The 20939-nt window shown below is 38.6% G+C and overlaps 3 non-coding genes across 3 annotated transcripts; all 3 read left to right on the forward strand.

Annotated features, from left to right (window-relative positions):
* Window positions 1–11692: 11692 nt before the first annotated feature.
* LOC128296048 (small nucleolar RNA R71) lies at window positions 11693–11799 on the forward strand. The gene has a single exon (XR_008286596.1). It is a non-coding gene; the product is annotated as a small nucleolar RNA R71 (small nucleolar RNA).
* A 4149-nt stretch (window positions 11800–15948) lies between these two features.
* On the forward strand, window positions 15949–16055 carry LOC128296159 (small nucleolar RNA R71). The gene has a single exon (XR_008286707.1). It is a non-coding gene; the product is annotated as a small nucleolar RNA R71 (small nucleolar RNA).
* A 4525-nt stretch (window positions 16056–20580) lies between these two features.
* On the forward strand, window positions 20581–20687 carry LOC128296038 (small nucleolar RNA R71). Its single transcript, XR_008286586.1, has one exon. It is a non-coding gene; the product is annotated as a small nucleolar RNA R71 (small nucleolar RNA).
* Window positions 20688–20939: the final 252 nt, after the last annotated feature.

The following is a 20939-nucleotide window of genomic DNA, read 5'->3' on the forward strand; positions in this document are numbered from 1 at the left end:
ATTTAATTTGTAAAAACTCTCGGTTGAACCCTAGGAATAGATCGGATATTCTTACCATGGCATTTGGCTGTTATGGATGTGTGCTAGTGTAAGACATGTCTGGGACATGCATCGGCCTCATTATGAGAGGTAGTGTAAGACCATGTTTGGAGAATGGCATCGGCATTAAGACGAGAGCTAGTGTAAGACATATCTGGGACATGCATCAGCCTTGAGATATGCAAGCTAGTGTAAGACCTATCTAGGATATGGCATCGGCTTGACATGTGTAGACCTATCTAGGATATGGCATCGGCTTGACATGTGTCAATGTAAGACCTGTCTGGGACATGGCATCGACTTAGATGTGTGAGCCAGTGTAAGACCATGTTTGGAACATGGCATTGGCATCGTATCCTATGTTTGAGGCTTAGTGATTATCCTGTAGTATTCCAAATGGTTCAACGGGAAATTTATGGTTTAAGTCGAAATGATAAAGCTTATGGCTATGTTGTGAGTGGTACAGGTACTTACATGAAATTGATGAGATGTGATCTCAATTCATGTTGTATGATTAGTAAGGAATGAATATGAGCATGTTGAGTAACACAGGTATGTATGCCAAGCTCATGAGAAATGGTTTCGATTTATGATGCACATTTGAAAATGAATTAATAAGGTGTGATAAACTTAGTATCATTAATTTACAGTAAAATAATTTTGGACAGCAGCAGTAGTCCGACTATGAAAATCCACCATAAATTGTGGAAATTGAGTTAGAGGCTAAATAAAATATGAAATTAAATCTTAATAAGTCTAGTTTCACATAGAGGAAACGGTGCATGCAAGAGAATTTCATATTATGAGATATTTGAAATTTTGTGAGACAGAGTCAGAATGATTACAAAATCCCCTATTCCTATTTGGGAGAATCATTAAAAATTATAATAAATAGTTATGGATTATAATTTATAGACTTATAATCTTAATGAGTCTATTTTCAAAAGAAATAAACGAAAACATCATCTGAATCCCATATGAGGAGATAATTAATTCTTAGTGAAGAGGGGTTAGAACTGTCTGACAGTGAAACAGGGGTGATTTTAAAGAATAAACTGTACTTATTGGCTAGATCAAAAATTCTAAACATTTTATGGTAAGAAGATATGTGAGTCTAGTTTCAGGGAAGATTAGTTGAACTTAATTCGGAGTTCCGTAGCTCCAGATATAAATAATTTAATGACTATGGCTTGAGAAAACAACTTGACCTGAACATAAATAAAAGTACAAATATGGTTGTATTACCTTGAGAAGCAAGTTGATAAATTACTTATTATTTTCATACGGTCTTACTAAGCTATAAAACTTACTCCCTTCCTTTCCTTTTCTTTAGTGTTTCCAGGTTAGCTCGGGATTGGAGATCGTCAGAGGTAGCATCACACTATTAAGCCATCACCTTTGGAATATTGTTATTTGTTAAGAATGTTTAAGTGAGTGGCATGTATAGGGACTAGGTTTTTATGATATGTGTTATTATGATTAGTCTAATGTATTGGTCTATATTGAGTTATTGGTATATGGCCAAGAGGTGTGTCTCATATTGATTATGGTTTGTGAACCTATCTATCTATGTGATGTGATCGTCTCGTGAAACGTTTTATATTTATGATTGGTCGTACTTGAAAACTAACTATTATCATGATGAAGGAAAGAGCACCTATCGAACAGTAGTATAGCTTATAGAAAGAAAGAGCACCTATCAAACAGTAGTATAGCTTATAGAAAGACCGGAATGTCGAACCCACAAGAACTAAAAGCACTAGTATTAACTCTCTTTTTATTATCTAGCTTAAAAATAAAAGAGGTTTGTTTTATCTAAGTTAATTAACTAAAATAATAAAGCATAGGAAGAAAATTGGGGAAATACTCTTCGAAAAAACTGATTGATTTGGACAATACCCAAAGGAAAATCCACCTAGACTTCACTTGTTATTTGACTCTGAATCAGACGATTTATTCACTTGACTTGATCCGTAGAAATCCCTAAGTTATATTAGTATCTCACTCGAGACTAACAACGTCTAACCCTAGGTTGATTAATTGAAATCTCTTTCTAATTAAAACCCCTAGTGTTGCATTAGCTCAATCTATGGATTCCCTTATTAGGTTTCACCCTAATCCGACAAAATTATGTCGCCCTATGTCTAGGGGTGCAATCAACTTTGCTTAATTATTCTAGATCTACTCTTAGACAGGGACTTTTGCTTCTCTGAATAAGCACATCAATACTTGAATCAATATCCTAGAATATTAAAGCAAGAATTAAGAACTCATAATTAAGAACAAATCAAATATTTATTATATAATTCAGAAAATAATAACAAGATTTATCTTAGGTTTCATTCCTCTTAGGTATTTGGGGAATTTAGTTCATAAGTGTAAAGGAAAACATCTCAGAATAATAATAATAACAAAACATAAAGAAACCCAAAAATCCCGAAGGAAATCGAAGGGAAATCTTCAGTCTTGAAGGAGAATCTAGCTTCTGAAATGGATCAATCAGCTTTTTTCGAGTAATTCCTTACCTCCCACTCCATGTGTGTCTTCTAGGTACCTCATGAGGTGTTTATATAAGCTCTAGAATGCTTCAAAACCCTCAAGAGTGGCCTTTTCCGAATAGGACTAGACTTGGGGTCGACAGGGACACGCTCGTGTGACACGCCCGTGTGCGAGTGCTTCAACCCATGTTAAAGGCTGTTGAATAGGCATGGACATGTGGTTTACCCATGTACGGAAGTCCAGGCCGTGTTGATTTCTTACATTGACCCATTTTCTCCATTTTTGGCCCGTTTCTCTCTCTTTTTACTCTCTTGTGCTCACTAAGTATAAAACATGAAATTAAAGGATTAGGAGCATCAAATTCACCAAATCTAAGCATAATTCATCCAAAAATGTGCTAAGCATGGGATAAAAATATGTATAAATTATGATTTATCAAATACCCCCACACTTAAGCGTTTGCTTGTCCTCAAGCAAAATCCTAAATTCACAATTAAGAATTCATTTTTCTCAACTTATAATTCCTATCAATAATATCTCAAAATAAACCATAAGTAATCTTACATTGAGAATTCGACTAGAAGAACATCAAAGTTTCAAACATTCCAAGTTGAGCATTTTATCACGAAAACATTAGGTCTCTCCCATCATCTAAGTAATCACCTTTGATTCAATATGTCACAGAATTCAACATCCTCACTAACGATTCACTCAAACGACTCATAATGTTGAAGGACAACAAATGAAGCACTCATTAGTCAATATGAAAAGTTATTATGATAGGCTTGTGTGAAAATCAACTCTCCACTACTATATATTAAGATGATACATCAATTAAAAGGCCTTTAGAGGGTTGTAACGTGGCTTTGGTTAGAGGGTGTGGTCATAAGCTGAAAAAGAAGGTTAGAATCGAGATTCAATTGACAATTTACATTCCTAATTGAGCTTTTCTTCATGGATAACATCGTTTTAATCTAAGCATTACATAATTTCATAATAATTTTTTTAAAAAAAATCAAATATTATAGAACTTTGCTAAAAATAAAACATAGCTAAGCAATTTATTCAAATCGAATCTCGACAAAAATAAGGATCAAATTAATTGAGGGGATTTCAACAATAATGGTTTATGGGTTAATATTGAGGGTAAATCAATGAATGGCTTGTTAGGCTCAAGGGGGTTCACTAAGGGTTAATTATGAAGGTAGGCTTTTATGTAATGAGTGGGTTAAACCTAAGTGCCTTTATCATCTTAACATATCAAATCAAAGGTGTGGTCTTAACATGCATAATCAAGCAAGTTCTAGAATAACAATTTGATATTGACGCACTCAAAGCAACAATGAAAGTGAGTGTGAAAGAAATATTATATGCTTTAAAGGCTCAAGATCTCACAAAAATTATGGTTTTTTTATGTTTAACCTGTGAATTTTCAACTCAAGATAATACCTAAACTTGGGGAAACAACCTAAAAATTTTTAATTCTCAAAAATCAACTTTATCATGTTTGATTCTCTAATTCCTTAAAGTCTAACAATTAATGCATAAATGCCTATGTTTTAATCTAAGACATATCAATAAAAATCATAAATTAATCAAAATTCATTCTAATAATGAAATGAGAAGATTATTTGAGAAAAAGACAAAAATTCTGGGATTTTTCTAATAATGATATAAATAACCCCCCACACTTAAGATGTATATTGTCCTCAATGTACAAAGTTAGATTTACTGAAAAATATAGATATAAGATCATAAGATAGGGAGAGAAGTGAAACTTCTTGAATGCTAAATGGAATCCTTGAGTTGGAGTTATGGAGAGTAATCGACCAAGGCAAGGATGAGATTGGAGGAGGATACTCTGGTGGTGGTAGAGGTTGGGTTCCACAAGTGCTGTGCCAAAAGAATATTATAACTAGTGGTAGCTATGGTCGTGGTAGAATAGGGCATGACAGTCGTGGAGGACCTTTTCTAGTGGAGTTGTAAATTCCTTAGTAATAGTGAGCTTTGGAGCTCTTTATAACTGCGATAGAATCAATAACTCTTTAGGAAATATAAAGTAGCATGATTACTCATAAAGAAATGGCCGAAAGTATAAATTGTTTAATATAAATTATAAAACCTAAGGATGAAGTAAAAATAAAATTAAAGAAAAATAAAATAAAAAGTAGTTTTAAAAAGATAAAAGGAAAAACATAAAAATAATAAATAAAAGTCTTTAAACATCTTCATCGCCAGATGGTTCGCGAGGTGGGGGCAACGATGAGATGTGAAGGTGCTGAAAATCTGATGTAGAGTTGTGTCAATATGAACAAAGCACTGAAACATTGCTACTCAAATCGAGTGAGGCGCTCACAGATGTCAGTGAGTGAAGCTGCTGCATGAACTGCAAGATGAATAAGTGGTGGCTGAGAGGCTAGATCCTCGTGAGGTGGAGGGACATCATCAGTAATGTCCTCTGGGTCCTCCTGCTCAGGTAGCTGGACTAGGCAGTACTGAGGAGGATCAAATCCACGTCGTCGCTTGATCATCCTCATATGCGGCATAATTGAGATGCCATGTGGGGACATCTGACCGATGAGAGTGAGGGAGGATGCTTGCGCTGCCATGTTGAGGAGACCAAAGTACTGCGCCAGGCGAGTCACATAAGGGCCGATGGAAATGACTCATTTCCTATGCCGCTCTATCTGATGTCGAATGGTGAGGGCGATGAAATAAGCGAGGTCGAAGACGTGCCTATCCTCCATGGTCCATAAAAAGTAGGCGTCATGAGTGTTGGTGACACCGATACTCTCTCGCCGCCCTATCAGGGTGTGAGGTAGGAGGGCGTGTAAGTATCTCAGCGATGGGGCGAGAGCCGATGCCTTGGAGTGGCTTGGGTCGTAAGTGGCCGAAGCAGGGACTAGGGCCTTCCAGCAGTTCGAAGGAGAGTAGTGGATGTGGCAATGGAGGCTGTCAAAGTCGTCGTCATCCATGAACTCCTCTATATATAGTCCAGTGCAACTCTGAATTTAGGCACACTTAGCTGGCGAACTAAACCGTTGACACAGAATTGGATTGTTCCAGGATCATCGAACTCTGTCATAACAACTTAAAGGTGGAAGGTCGAGCAGAGTTCGAGTGTGAGCTCGAGGTACGTCGGGTTGATGATCTCGAAGAAGTGCCCCCACAGGTCAGTAGTTAGGAGGGCCTGGACAGCGTCAGTGAGTTAGATATGCTCAAGTACGGCCCAATCAATGCAACAACCCACACCTAGGGGTCGGGCCCGTAGTATCTGAAAGTGTTCCTCCTGGGGTCCCAGGGGAAACTGTAGGAATGGGTGCCAAATTTCGGTGGTAGGACCCGAAGAGGATGCTACTCCTTTGCGCTTCTTCGAGGCGGGGACGACAGTCTTCTTGCCTCGTGGATTTGACATGATATACCTGCAAAAAGAACTACTATTATATCCTAATGAATAGAAAAGATAACATATACTAACAAATTTTACAAGAAATTAACCACAAATTAAACTAACAAATTCAACCAAAAACTACTAACACTAACAAGACTCAACCAAAAGCAATCAAACTTGATGGAAAAGATGGTATGGCAAATGGCATAGTGATAGCATGACTAGATTCAACACGAAAAAGATTAAAGTAGCAAATAATGGTAAGAAAATGGTATAAAATACGTGAAATAATTCCTAAGAATGAGGATGATATGATAAGCAATTAGTAGCAAAATGTAAATAATAGGGTAAAAATTAAGATTATCATGATAGTAAGCATCAAAAGAAAGTAAAAGAGATGAGAAAATCGTTAGTAGAGGACCAGTGGCCAGAGGAGCGACGACGTGATTGTGGGGTGTGGTTGGGTTAGGCCACGGGCGTGGGTATTGAGGCTATGTGATTCTTGCAAGGGTGAGAAGAGGGGAAAGGGGAAAGAGAGGGGAGAAAATGGAAGAAGAGTGGAGAGTTTAGGGGTGGCCGGTCGGTGGGAGGGAAGAGATTTCGGCGGCTAGGGTTAGGGTTTTGGGGAAAGGGATGATGAATAGTGGGGTGTTTATATAGATATTGGGGCACACGGCTGTGGGGCACGCCCGTGTACCCTTATTTCAGCCCGTGTGTTTTGTGATTTTCAAATTTGGGCGCGTCTGAAATTTGGCCCACGCTTGTGTTCTTTAGGCATATTGGTGCAAACGGCCGTGTTGCACGGCCGTGTATATATGCGCACGCCCGTGTTATTTTGACAGTGTCGACCATGGCTGGTGGGCACGGGCGTGTCGCACGCCCATGTTGATTTGACAGAATTGCCCACGACCACGTCGCACGGTCATGGCAATGTATCGAATCCCGTGTTGGGGAAAAATTTTGCTCTGTTCTCACACGGCCGTATCACACGACCGTGTCGCCTCCCGTGATATGCACACGGACGAACGCACACTCGTGTGCCTGGCTGCGTGGATTTGGAAAACCTGCGTTTAAGGAATCAGTTAATGATTTACATGTTAAAAACAAAAATGTAAAGAAATCAACACTGCTAGTTGGTCGTGTGATTCGTAACAAGTAATAAATATTTATAATGAACATCAAACCTAGACTAACTATTATCACGAAGAAAAGGCAAGCACACCTATCGAACAATAGTATAGTAATGGCAAGACCGGGATATCGTAACCAAGGGAACCAAAAGTACTAGTAATAACTATCTTTTTATTATCTAGCTTAAGAATAAAAGGGTTTGTTTATTAAACTAATTATCTAAACTAATTAACTAATTTAATTAAAGCAAAGAGCAAATTTGGAAAAAGACTTGAAGAAAAGCAATTGATAAAAACGACACCCAAGGAGGAATCCACCTAGATTTCACTTGTTATCTAACTCTGAACCAGACTATTTATTCACTTGACTTGATCCGTGAGATTCTCTAACCTATGTTATTATCCCTTTTGAGACTAATAACGTCTAACCCTCAGTTGAATTAATCGAAATTTCTTTCTTAATTAAAACTCCAAGGGAAGCAGTAAATCACTCTATGGACTCCCATATTAGGTTTCACCCTAAATTCGGCAAAATCTCGTAACCCTATTTCTAGGCATTCGATCAATTCCGGTTAATTATGCCAAATCTACTCTTAGGAAGGGTCTATTCCTCCTCTGTATAAGTACATCAAATCATGAATTAATACCCGGAATATTAACTCAAACATTAAGAACACATAACTAAGAACAAATCAAGTATTTATCATACAGTTTAGATAATAATAACAAGATTTATCATAGGTTTTATCCCCCTTAGGTATCTAAGGGGTTTAGTTCATAATAAAATAAGAGTACATCTCAAAAGTATAAAAATAAAAAAACATGAAGAAAACTCTAAGAACCCCTGAAGCAATTCTGAGGGAGATCTTCAGTCTTGGAGTAGCTCAGGCTTTTGGTATGGATCGTCTGGCTTTTGGTGTTGACGTAGCTGAGGAAGCAATTCGCCATGCACCATAAATAGTAGGCGTCGTAGGTGTTGACGATGCCAGTGCTCTCTCTCCTCCCGGTCAAGGTGTGTGCCAATATGGCATGGAGATAGCGTAGGGAAGGAGCGAGAGTTGGGGCTTTTGAGCGGCTGGGGTCGTAGGTGGAAGGGAGTGGTGCTAAAGCTTTCCAGCACAAGAAGGGAGAAATGTGGATATTTCGTGGTAGTGCATTCATGTCTTCCTCCTCCATAAACTCATCAGTGTAAAGTCCCAGAGCGACTCCAAACTCAAGGACACTCATCGCGCGAACTAGACCGCCTAATCAGAAGTGAATGGTGCCTGGGTCATCATTGTTCGTCATCACTACCTATAAACGAAAAGTAGAGCATAATTCTAAAGTTAGCTCTAAATAAGTGGGCTCGGTAATAGCGAAGAACCGTTCCCATGGGTCTGTGGACAAGAGGGCGCGGATGGTATCAGCTAGCTGAACTTGCTCTACGGCAGCCCAGTCAATGCAGCGATCTATAGTGAGGGGTCATGCGCGTAGTATCTGAAATAGCTCCTCCTGTGAAGCTTGCGAAATTCAAGGAACGGGTGCCGAACTTCGGGTGTAGCATGTACCGAAGAAGAACTCGGTCCCCTACGTCTCTTTGAGGATGGGACCGCGACCTTCTTACCTCTCGATGACGACATAATGTTCCTGAAAATATATTAGAATTATAGAATCCAAGATACATCAGTAGTTAAGCAAGAGGCCTAAAATTAGTACGTGCTATTTAGTAGCTTAAACAATTCAAATATAGAAAATTCTTAAGCAAATTCCTAACTTGTCTAAAACATATTTGTAATAGTAACAATATCTACGTAAAGCATGTAGAATACTAATGTAGCAACACAAATTGGAAAAATAAGGTTGAGAAAGTGAGCCAAAGGCTGCTGTAGGGCGGTGCACAAGCATGTTGGTGGCGAGCACGGGGGTGTGATGCGCGGATATAGCCATGTGGAGTAAAAATGGAGGGTGTAGAGAGGGGAAAGTGGGGATTAATTCAAGGGGAGTGGATAGAGAGTGGTTTGGGGGTTGGGGAAGTGAGAATCTAGGAAATGGTGGCCAGAGTAGAGAATCTGGGGAATGGTGGCCAGAGTAGAGAATCTGGGTAATAGTGGCTGGAGTAGGGATTAGGGAATGGGGAAGGGTAGATTTCGGCTAGGGTTTTGAAAAGGGGAAGAACATGAACAGTGGTTTGCTTATATAGGGGAGGTTCACACGGCCTAGGGCCACGCCAGTGTTTTTCAAATTTTGCGAGTTAGGTCGTGCCCGGCTACTATCCCACGCACTTGTGTCTTGGGTGTGTGTCGAACACAGCCATGTCGCACAGCCGTGCCTAGCTTTGTTCGCTTCTCCCACGCCCGTGGTCTCCTATCAAGTTCACCCATGACCATGTCGCACGGCCGTGGGAATTTATCGCACCCCGTGTTTTGGGGAAATCATGTCCTGCTTCAACACGGCCGTATCGCACGGCCATGTCTCTTCCCCTGTTTGGCCACGGCTTTAGGCACGCTTGTGTGCCTGGCCGTGTGTGCCGAAAAACTTTGCAATTCAAAGATTAAGCTAATGATTCAAGGTGTTTGAAACAAAAATTAAAGAAATCAAAATATGTTAGTGCTCGGGTTGCCTCCCGAGAAACGCTTATTTATAGTCTAAGCTCGACTTACCTCTCCGTTGATGAACATAGTGGTTTGAGGAGTTCATACTCCTCATTCTTGCTATTATCCTTGACAAAATAAGGTTTGAGACGGGTATTGTTTACCTTAAAAGTGCTGAACTTGGGGTGACTTCCCTCAACCATACCGAATGGGAAAATACTGAGTACCGTAAGAGGGATTTCCTTATTTAGTGTGGTAGTGACAATGTGGGGATCTGTGGCATCTAGTAAGACTTTATCGCCAACCTTAAGTTGATTAGGAGAGGTATCGAGCTTGTTTTGGCATAGTTTCAGTTTATCATGTGTTCTCGGTTTGTGTGCTCACCATTCATCTAGCTCCTGTATTCGAAGCCTTCGTTCCTCATGGGTGTCTTTGTTTGCTACTTGATAATAGTGCACTGTCTCCGTTGTCTTGGTTCGAGGAGGTTCCTGCAAGAACGATTGAATATTAGTTTTGTCATTGACAAGTTTCATAGCATTATCTTGAGTCTTAGAGGTTTTGACAGAGTCACGTGTTTGGAGTGTTACTGCATCATCTCCTGCACGAAGTGTTAGCTCTCCTGTGCCTACATTAATAATGGTTCTGGTAGTTGCTAAAAAGGGTCGTCTTAAAATTTAAGGTACCTCGTTATCCTCATCCATATCTAAGACGACAAAGTCTACTGGGTAAATAAACTTATCAATTTTAACGAGAACATCTTCAATAATACCTTTAGGAAATCTAACTATTTTGTCAGCCAATTGTATGCTCATCCTAGTCTGTTTGAGTTTACCGAGACCTAGTCGTTTAAAAATTTTATACGGCATAACATTTATACTTGCCCCTAGATCAGCTAAAACATTATTCACAGATAAACTACCAATTAAGCAAGGAATTGTAAAACTCCCTGGATCTTTCAATTTGTTAGGTAGCTTATGCTTTAGAATAGCTGAGTAGACTGCATTGAGTTCCACATGCGATGTAGCGTCTAATTTTCTTTTATTGCTTTGAAGTTCCTTTAAGAATTTTGCTGAGTTGGGCATCTGCGACAGAACTTCAATAAAGGGTAAGTTAATATGTAATTTCTTTAAGAGTTTGACAAACATATCGAATTGTTCTTCTATTCTGTCTTTCGTCATCGCTTTAGGATATGGCACACGAGGTTCATAATACGTACTTACCTGTTTAGGATCATCGTCGTTTACCTCTTCTCGACCTTTGTTCATCGCGTTGTCTTGCTATAATTCTGGCTCCGGTGCAATGAATCCTTCCTTATTTTGAGTACTAATTGCATTGAGGTGTTCCCTCGGATTAGGTTCAGTATTACTTGGTAAGCTACCTTGTGGTCATTCGGAGATTAGTTTGGATAGCTGGCCTATCTGAGTTTTGAGTCCTTGGATCGATGCTTGTTGATTCTTAAGTGTTGTCTCGGTATTTTGGAAACGGGTTTCTGACACCAAGATGAATTTAGAAAGCATCTCTTCAAGGTTTGGTTTCTTCTCTTGTTGATAAGGTGGCTGCTGAAAACCCTAAGGATTTTGTGGCTTTTGAATCCCTTGACCACCCCAGGAGAAATTTGGGTGGTTCCTCCAACCTGCATTATAAGTATTACTGTATGGGTTATTTTGAGATCGGAAGTTATTGTTACCCATATAGTTGACTTGTTTTTCTTCAATTGTAGGATTGAAGGATTGTATTCTGTATGCACACCTCCGCTACTCAAGTCACACCTCATTACTGGATGTACCTGCGTAGAACCAAGTAAACCGTCAATCTTTTTATTAAGAAGTTCTACCTGATTAGAGAGCATGGTGACTGAATCGATGTTATAAACGCCAACTATTTTCGTTGGCTTTGTCCTCATAACTTACTCCTGATAGTTATTTAGTGACATCTCCTCTATAAATTCATAGGCATCTTCCGATGTTTTATTGTTGATGGTTCCGCCAGCAGCTACGTCAACCATTTACCGAGTCGAAGGATTCAGACCATTGTGGAATGTTTGTACTTGAAGCCAAAGCGGTAACCCATGGTGAGGGCACCTTCTCAGTATGTCCTTGTATCTCTCCCATGCATCGTAAAGTGTTTCTAAATCCGTCTGCACAAAAGAAGAGATATTATTACGTAATTTAGCCGTTTTAGCCGGCGAAAATTATTTTAGTAAAAATTTCTCGGTCATTTGTTCCCAAGTAGTGATAGACCCTCGTGGTAACGAGGTCAACCATTGTTTAGCTTTGTTTCTTAGTGAAAAGGGAAACAACCGAAGACGTATGGCATTATCAAAAATGCCATTGATTTTAAATGTATCGCAAAATTCCAGAAAGTTCGCTAAGTGAGCGTTGGGATCTTCATCCTGCAAAACATCAAACTGAACAAACTGCTGTATCATCTGAATAATGTTAGGTTTTAATTCAAAAGTATTTGCAACTACAGCAGGTCTAACTATGCTAGATTCAGTTCCTGTTAAAGAAGGTTTAACATAATCATACATAGTTCGTGGAGCAGGATTTTGATTAGCCGCAATTGCGGGAGGTAGCTGATTGCCTTGGATTTCAGACATCTCGTCGGTTGGGGGTCGAATATCGTCTTCTCGCTCGTTCTCCGTGTATCGTAAGCTATGCCTTATTTCTCTTTGATTTTTGTGAATTGTACGATCAATTTCTTCGACAAAAAGTAATGGTCCCGACAGGTTTCTTCTAGTCATAAACTATAAAAACCTGCCAACAGAGAGAAAAATTAAAATAATAAATAATAAAATAAAATAAAATTGCAAGAAAAATAAATGGATAAAGTAAAAAAAATTAGTGTTCCTAATATTTCAAGTCCCCGGCAACGGCTCCAAAAACTTGATCGCGTGATTTGTAACAAGTAATAAATATTTATAATGAAGATCAAACCTAGACTAAATGTTATCATGATGAAAAGGCAAGCGTGCCTATCGAACAATAGTATAGTAATGGCAAGACCGGGATATCGTACCCAAGGGAACCAAAAGTACTAGTAATAACTATCTTTTTATTATCTAGCCTAAGAATAAAAGAGTTTGTTTATTAAAATAATTATCTAAACTAATTAACTAATTTAACTAAAGCAAAGAGAAAATTTGGAAAAAGACTTGAAGAAAAGAAATTGATAAAAACGACACCCAAGGAGGAATCCACCTAGATTTCACTTGTTATCTGACTCTGAACCAGACTATTTATTCACTTGACTTGATCCGTGAGATTCCCTAACCTAAGTTATTATCCCTTTTGAGACTAATAACGTCTAACCCTCAGTTGAATTAATCAAAATTTCTTTCTTAATTAAAACTCCTAGGGAAGCAGTAAATCACTCTATGGACTCCCATATTAGGTTTCACCCTAATCCGGCAAAATCTCGTAACTCTATTTCTAGGCGTTCGATCAACTCCGCTTAATTATGCCAAATCTACTCTTAGGCAGGGTCTATTCCTCCTCTGCATAAGCACATCAAATCATGAATTAATACCCGAAATATTAACTCAAGCATTAAGAACACATAACTAAGAACAAATCAAGTATTTATCATACAGTTCAGATAATAATAACAAGATTTATCATAGGTTTTATCCCCCTTAGGTATCTAAGGGGTTTAGTTCATAATAAAATAAGAGTACATCTCAAAAGTATAAAAATAAAAAAACATGAAGAAAACTCTAAAAACCCCTGAAGCAATTCTGAGGGAGATCTTCAGTCTTGGAGTAGCTCAGGCTTTTGGGATGGATCGTCTAGCTTTTGGAAGAGGCCCCCCTTTTAGCTCACGCTTAGGGTGTTTATATAGGCTTTGGATTAGCTTTCTTCCTCCCTAAGTATCCTTTTCCGTGTAAAATACAACTCTTTGAAAAAGGGACACGCCCGTGTGCCACGGCCGTATGACGTGATTGCCAGGCACACGGCCAGGTGGGCTCAATGGCCAGGCCGTCTGAATCGTGTAAACCTTGCTCGACACCCCCGAAGTCCATGGGTGTGTAAGATGCCCGTGTGGCAAGTCTTAGGCAGTGTCATCTTCTTGATTTGGTCCGTTTTGTCCCTTTTTTTGCTCGTTTCTGGCTCCTTTTGACTCTTGGTGCTCTCTTAAGTACAAAACATGAAATAACTGGATTAAAAGCACCAAAATCCACAAATATAGTAATAAACATCCATAAATATGCTAAGTATTTGGGGTATAAATATGTATAATTTGGCGTTTATCACTAGTGCTCGGGTTGCCTCTCGAGAAACACTAATTTAGAGATTAAGCTTGACTTACCTATCTTGTTGCGTGGTCGTAGTGGTGCGAGGAGTTTACACTCCTCCTTCCTACTATCAATTTTATCAAAATAAGGTCTGAGTCGAGTATTTTTTACCTTAAAAGTTCCGAATATAGTATGTGTTACCTCGACTGTACCATGTGAGAAGATGTTCATTATTGTGGAGGGAGTCGCTCTATTCGCATTGTGCTCTAGAGTAGCAATTCGGGGGGTCATTTTCATCTAACAATACTATATCCCCAACTTTAATTTGCTTTGTTTCATCCCTATGTTCATTATGGTGTCACTTCGATTTTTCATGTGCTTTTGGTTTCTTCTTGATAGGTGTTCGCCATTCATCTAGTTCTTCGATCTGTAGCCTTCGTTCTTCATAAATGGGTCCTTTGTTGTTACTTGAACAAGGTTCATTTATACTCGTCGAACGTGTTTCCTGCAAAGAAGGTTGCACCACATGATCAATATTAGAATCACGATTTATATAACCACCCTCAATATTCAATTTGATACTCGAATTACAAGTTTGAAGAGTGATTGTTTCATCACCCACACGAAGTGTGAGTTCACCTGTACCAACATCAATAATTGTTCTAGCAGTTGCTAAAAAGGGCCTTCCTAAAATTAAAGGCACGTCACTATCCTCTTCTATGTCTAGAACAACAAAATCAATTGGGATGATAAATTTATCAATTTTAACAAGTACATCTTCAATTATACCCTTAGGAAATCTAATTGTCTTATCTGCCAATTGAATGCTCATCCTAGTTTGTTTGGGTTTCCCAAGACCTAGTTGTTTAAACATTTTATAGGGTATGACATTAATGCTAGCCCCTAAATCAGCTAAAGCATTGCTAACGATTAAACTACCAATTAAACAAGGAATCATAAAACTCCCTGGATCTTTCAATTTGTTGGCTAGATTATTCTACAGAATGGCTGAGCAAACTGCGTTTAACTCTACATGCAACGCCTCATCTAACTTCTGCTTATTTGCTAAAAGCTCCTTTAATAATTTAACTGTGTTTGGCATCTGCGAAAGAGCTTCAATAAATGGTAAGCTAATGTTTAATTTCTTTAATAATTTAAAGAATTTACTGAATTGTTCATCCGTGTGGTCTTTCATTGGCACACTGGGGTATGACACACGAGGTTTGTACTCTCTACTTACCGGTTTCCATTCACTGTGGTCTACCTCACCTTTACCTTTACTTACCACAATTCCTTGCCTCGGTTCTGGTTCAAGTTCAACTAACCCTTTTTTATCTTGAATGGTAATCACATTGAGCTGTTCCCTTGGGTTAGATTCAGTGTTACTCGGTAGGCTACCTTATGGTCATTCAGAAATTAATTTAGCGAGCTGGCCTATCTGAGTTTTGAGCCCTTAGATCGAAGCTTGTTGACTCTTAAGTCCTGTTTCAGTATTCTAAAAACGAGTTTCTAACACTGAGATAAACTTCGTTAGCATCTCCTCAAGTTTCGGCTTCTTTTCCTGTTGGTAAGATGGTTGTTGAAAACCTGGAGTTTGTTTTCGCCTTTGATTTCCTTGACCACCCCACGAGAAATTGGGATGGTTCCTCCAACCTGCATTATAAGTATTATTGTATAGGTTATTTTGAGATCTAGAATTATTGTTACCCATATATTGAACTTGTTCCTCCTCGGTGTTGGAGTTGAAGGATTGATATTCTATGTGTACTCCTCCTCCATTTGAATCGCATCTCATCACTGGATGTACCTGAGTAGAACCAGACAAACTGTCAATTTTTTTTATTTAAAAGTTCTACCCGGTTAGACAGCATAGTAACCGCGTCGAGGTTGAAAACACCGGCTGCTTTTGTCGACTTTTTTCTCATGACTTGTGGTTGATAGTTATTCAGTGACATCTCTTCAATAAATTCGTAAGCCTCTTCAAGTGTTTTGTTATTCAGAGTTCCACCGGCAGCTACATCGATAAGTTTCCTTGTTGAGGGGTTCACATTGTTGTAAAACATTTGAACCTGCAACCATAAGGGTAGCCCATGGTGAGGGAACCTTCTCAATAGGTCTTTGTATCTCTCCCATGCATCATAAAGTGTTTCTAGATCCATCTACACAAAAGAAGAGATATCATCCCTCAACTTAGCCATTTTAGCCGGCGGAAAATAGTGATTGACCCTCATGGTAACCAGTTCAACCACTGTTTAGCTTTGTTCCTTAATGAAAAGGGGAATAACCGAAGACAAATGGCATTGTCAGAAACTCCATTGATCTTAAAAGTGTCGCAAAACTCTAGAAAATTCACCAAATGAGTATTTGGATCCTCATCCTGCAAACCGTCAAACTGAACAAACTGTTGTATCATTTGAATTGTGTTAGGTTTTAGTTCAAAATTATTTACAGCAATAGCAGGTCTAACTATACTGATTCGGCTCCTGTTTAAGTCGGTGCATAAACATAAATAGCACGAGGAGCAGGATTCTAATTTATTGGATCTGCAGCAACCATAGGAGGAAGCTGATTATTCTAATTTTCAGCCATCTCCTTAGTTATATTATGCATATCATCCTCTTGTCCTTCCTCTATGGTTCTTAGGTTTCGCCTTATTTCTCTTCAGTTTCTGCGAACTGTGCTTTCAATCTCACTGTCAAAAAGTAATAGTCCTGACGGGTTTCTTCTAGTCATAAACTATAAAAACCTATCAGAAGAAAACAAAAGAAAATTTAGTAAAATTAACAAAACTAAAATAAAATTTAAATTGCAATAAAATAAATGGCTAAAGTAATAAAAATTAAGCGTTCCTAAAATTTTAGCTCCCCGGCAATGACGCCAAAAACTTGATGTGACCGTCTCATGATAAGTTTTATATTTATGATTGGTCGTACTTGAAAACTAACTATTATCATGATGAAGGTAAGCGCAACTATCGAACAGTAGTATAGCTTATAGCAAGACCGAAATGTCGAACCCACAAGAACTAAAAGTACTAGTATTAACTCTCTTTTTATTATCTAGCCTAAAAATAAAGGGGTTTTTTTATCTAAATTAATTAACTAAACTAAGAATGCACAGGAAGAAAATTGGGGAAATACTCTTCAGAAAAACTGATTGATTTGGACAATACCCAAGGGAAAATCCATCTAGACTTCACTTGTTATTTGACTCTAAATCAAACAATTTATTCACTTGACTTGATCCGTAGAAATCCCTAAGTTATATTATTATCTCTCTCGAGACTAACAACGTCTAACCATAGGTTGATTAATTGAAATCTCTTTCTAATTAAAACCCCTAGTGTTGCATTAACTCGATCTATGGATTCCCTTATTAGGTTTCACCCTAATCTGGCAAAATTATGTCGCCCTATGTCTAGGGGTGCAATCAACTCCACTTAATTATGCTAGATCTACTCTTAGACAGGGACTTTTGCTCCTCTGAATAAGCACATCAATACTTGAATCAATATCCTAGAATATTAAATAAAGAATTAAGAACTCATAATTAAGAACAAATCAAATATTTATCATATAATTTAGAAAATAATAACAAGATTCGTCTTAGGTTTCATTCCCCTTAGGTATTTAGGGGATTTAGTTCATAAGTGTAAAAGAAAACATCTGAGAAGAATAATAATAAAACATAAAGAAACCCAAAAATCCCGAGGGAAATTGAAGTGAAATCTTCAGTCTTGAAGGAGAATCTGGCTTCTGAGATGGATCAATCGGCTTTCTTCGAGTAATTCCTTGCCTCCCACTCCGTGTGTGTCTTCTAGGTACCTCTTGAGGTGTTTATATAGGCTTTAGAATGCTTCAAAACCCTCAAGAGTAGCCTTTTCTGAATAGGACTAGACTTCGGCTCGACAGGGACACGCCCGTGTGACACGCCCATGTGCAAGTGCTTCAACCCGTGTTAAAGGCTGTTGAATAGACATGGGTATGTGGTCTACCCATATACAGAAGTCCAGGCCGTGTTGATTTCTCATGTTGACCCATTTTCTCCGTTTTTGGCCCGTTTCTCACTTTTTTTACTCTCCTGTCCTCACCTAAGTATAAAACATGAAATTAAAGGACTAGGAGCATCGATTTCACCAAATCTAAGGATAATTCATCCAAAAATGTGCTAAGCATGGAATAAAAATATGTATAAATTATGATTTATCACTATGCTATGTTCTAATGCTTGTGATGAGATGATGTGATTATGCTTGTTGGCCTTATATGGCTGGTGTTCATGTTATGAATGTGTCTAATATGATATGTTAAACCATTAAAATGGTGTCATGATATGTGTCCTCAGTTTGTATAAAGATGTGAAAGATTACTGGTAACATAAAGGCTTGGAAAATAGCCTAAGTGTTGGCCACACGGGTTGAGACATTGCCATGTGTCTCAACTGTATAGGGGACACGGCCTTAGCCCACGGGCGTGTGGCTTGGATGTGTGGCTCAAATTATTAACTAACGTCATAGTTAGAGAGTTACACAGTCTGAAGACACGGGCGTGTCCCTGTGTCCACACGAGCGTGTGACCTTGTGTCATGAAAAAGCTTTCTAAGGTTCTCGGTTTAGTCCCTAACTACTTTCAATGCATGTTTAGGGCTTCCGTCGGCCCGTGTATTGGATATTATGCATGTGCATGAAAATTTTTTATACGAAAGAAATTCTATAGCCCATTTTTGCATGTTTGTTAACAACTAAGTCTAGTAATGCCTCGTACCCTGTTCCGGAGTCAGGCACGGGTAAGGGGTGTTACAAAGGTAGTACCATGAGTTCTAATTTAGGTGGCTCCTCGATTGACGCTTTTGGTTGGGCATAAGATTCAAAACGAAATTGCGGATTAAATCCCTTTTGATTAGCTTCTAACAACGTTAAGTATTCATCCTTCTCTTCATCATTCGGAGGATCTGATGTCAAAATTTGTTCCAACGGATCCTCAACGTAGTTGAGCTCCTTCTCTACTATTAAATCATCTAAATCAGATACTAAAGAACAATAATCAATTGTGTCAAGAAATCTTATAGACTTAAAAACGTTAAATGTTACCTGATCATCCTGAACACGTATAGTAAGCTCGCCATTCTGTACATCAATAAGGGTCATTTCGGCTGCTAAGAATAATCTTCCTAAGATAATTGGAACTTCTTTGTCTGCTTCAAAGTCTAGAATAACAAAATCAGCAAGGAAGAAAAATTTATCTACACGTACCAATACATCCTCGATTTTTCCTTTTGGATGTGCTAAGGATCGATCTGCTAATTGATGTGTAACAGTAGTAAGTCTAACTTCACCTATCCCCAACTTCCTAAATATTGACATAGGCATCAAGTTTATACTCGCACCTAAGTTACATAATGCCTTACCATAATATGTTGATCCAATGTTGCAAGGTATAGTAAAACATCCGGGATCCTTTAACTTTAGGGGTAGTTTATCTTGAAGATATGAACTGTATTCCTTAGTCGAAGCTACCGTCTCAAATTTTCTGAGTCTTTATTTTTTAGACAGGATATCCTTCATGAATTTGACGTAGTTCAGCATTTGCTCAAGTGCTTCAACCAACGGGATGTTGATATGAAGTTTCTTGAGTACGTTTAGGAACTTCTTGAATTAAATCTCCTGCTTCTGCTTTTGAAGTCTTTGAGGGTAGGGTGGTGGTGATTTCTTTATTGGAACTGGTTGATTCGTTTCTGTGGCAATTCTGCATCTAGCAGAGTTATTAGTTGGTCAGAATTAGTTGGTTCTGAAATTACCTTGTTGTATTTTGTAGATTCTGGTTCTTGTGAAACTAGAATTTCAATACTCGGTTGAACTTGCTCTGAATCTTGAGCGTCAGCTTGCCCCTTTTTAGCTTCAATGGTGTTGGGCTCTACTGTCTTCCCACTCCTTAATGTCAAAGCTTTGCAATATTCCTTCCCTAAATTCCTCGGATTCTCTGTATCACTAGGTAAAGCACCTTGTGGTCGGTTTCTGTATTCAGTTAGAAGTTGGCCCATTTGGTTTTCCAGGTTTTTCAATGTAGCTGCTTGGCTTTGGATTAAGGAATCATTCTTGGCCATGTATGCCTTCAAAAAAATTTCTAATCCATTGGATGGTTCAGCTTGGGTTGGTTTCTGAACTTGTTGGGGAAAACTAGGTGGCTGGGTCAATCTAGGTGGGGCATAAGTGTTACTGGTTCCAACCCCTTGGTTACTCTAGGAAAAGTTCGGGTGGTTTTGCCACGATGGGTTATAGAAATTGGATTGCAGTCATTGCCTTCTCGATTTTGGTTTTGGTTACCTATGTAGTACATAGATTCTGGGTTTGATGGACATTCTTCAAACAAATGTCCTTCCCCACAATAGACACAAGCTATATTTTCAAATTGATTTGGTGGCTGTGCTGCAAAACTATTAGACCTATTAGTAGTAAGATTTTTTAACATTGAGGATATTGATGATACCTGAGATGTGAGTGAAATAAGAGCATCTACTTCATGTATTCCAACAACTCATCTTCCTGACGCTGCTCGATTGGTTGGCCATTGCTAATTATTGCTAGCAGTCTTCTCAATGATTTCATAAGCCTCATTATAAGACATAGAAAAGAGAGCCCCATTAATAGAAGTGTCCACTGCCATCCTCGTGTGAGCATTGAGACCATTATAAAATGTCTCAAGTTGGATGCAATATGGGATTCCATGATGAGGGCACTTCCGTAATAATTTTCTATACCTTTTCCATGCCTCATTCAAGGACTCATCATCCATTTGTTGGAAGGCAGTGATCTCGTTTCTCAACTTAGCATTCTTGCTAGGCGGGAAATACTTCATAAGGAATCTTTCTACTAATTCTTGCCATGTGGAAATTGAGTTTGGTGGTAATGAGTTCAACTAGTCTCGAGCTCTGTCCCTTAGTGAATATGGAAACATCTTCAATTGGAATGCATCTTCGGGTACTCCAGCTAAATTGAAAGAATCGCTCACCTCCATAAATAGTCTTAAGTGTAGGTGAGGATCTTCGGTAGCCATTCCACTGAATTGGCCCACTATTTG

Source organism: Gossypium arboreum, chromosome 7 (genome assembly GCF_025698485.1).
Source record: "Gossypium arboreum isolate Shixiya-1 chromosome 7, ASM2569848v2, whole genome shotgun sequence".
Lineage (NCBI taxonomy): Eukaryota > Viridiplantae > Streptophyta > Magnoliopsida > Malvales > Malvaceae > Gossypium > Gossypium arboreum.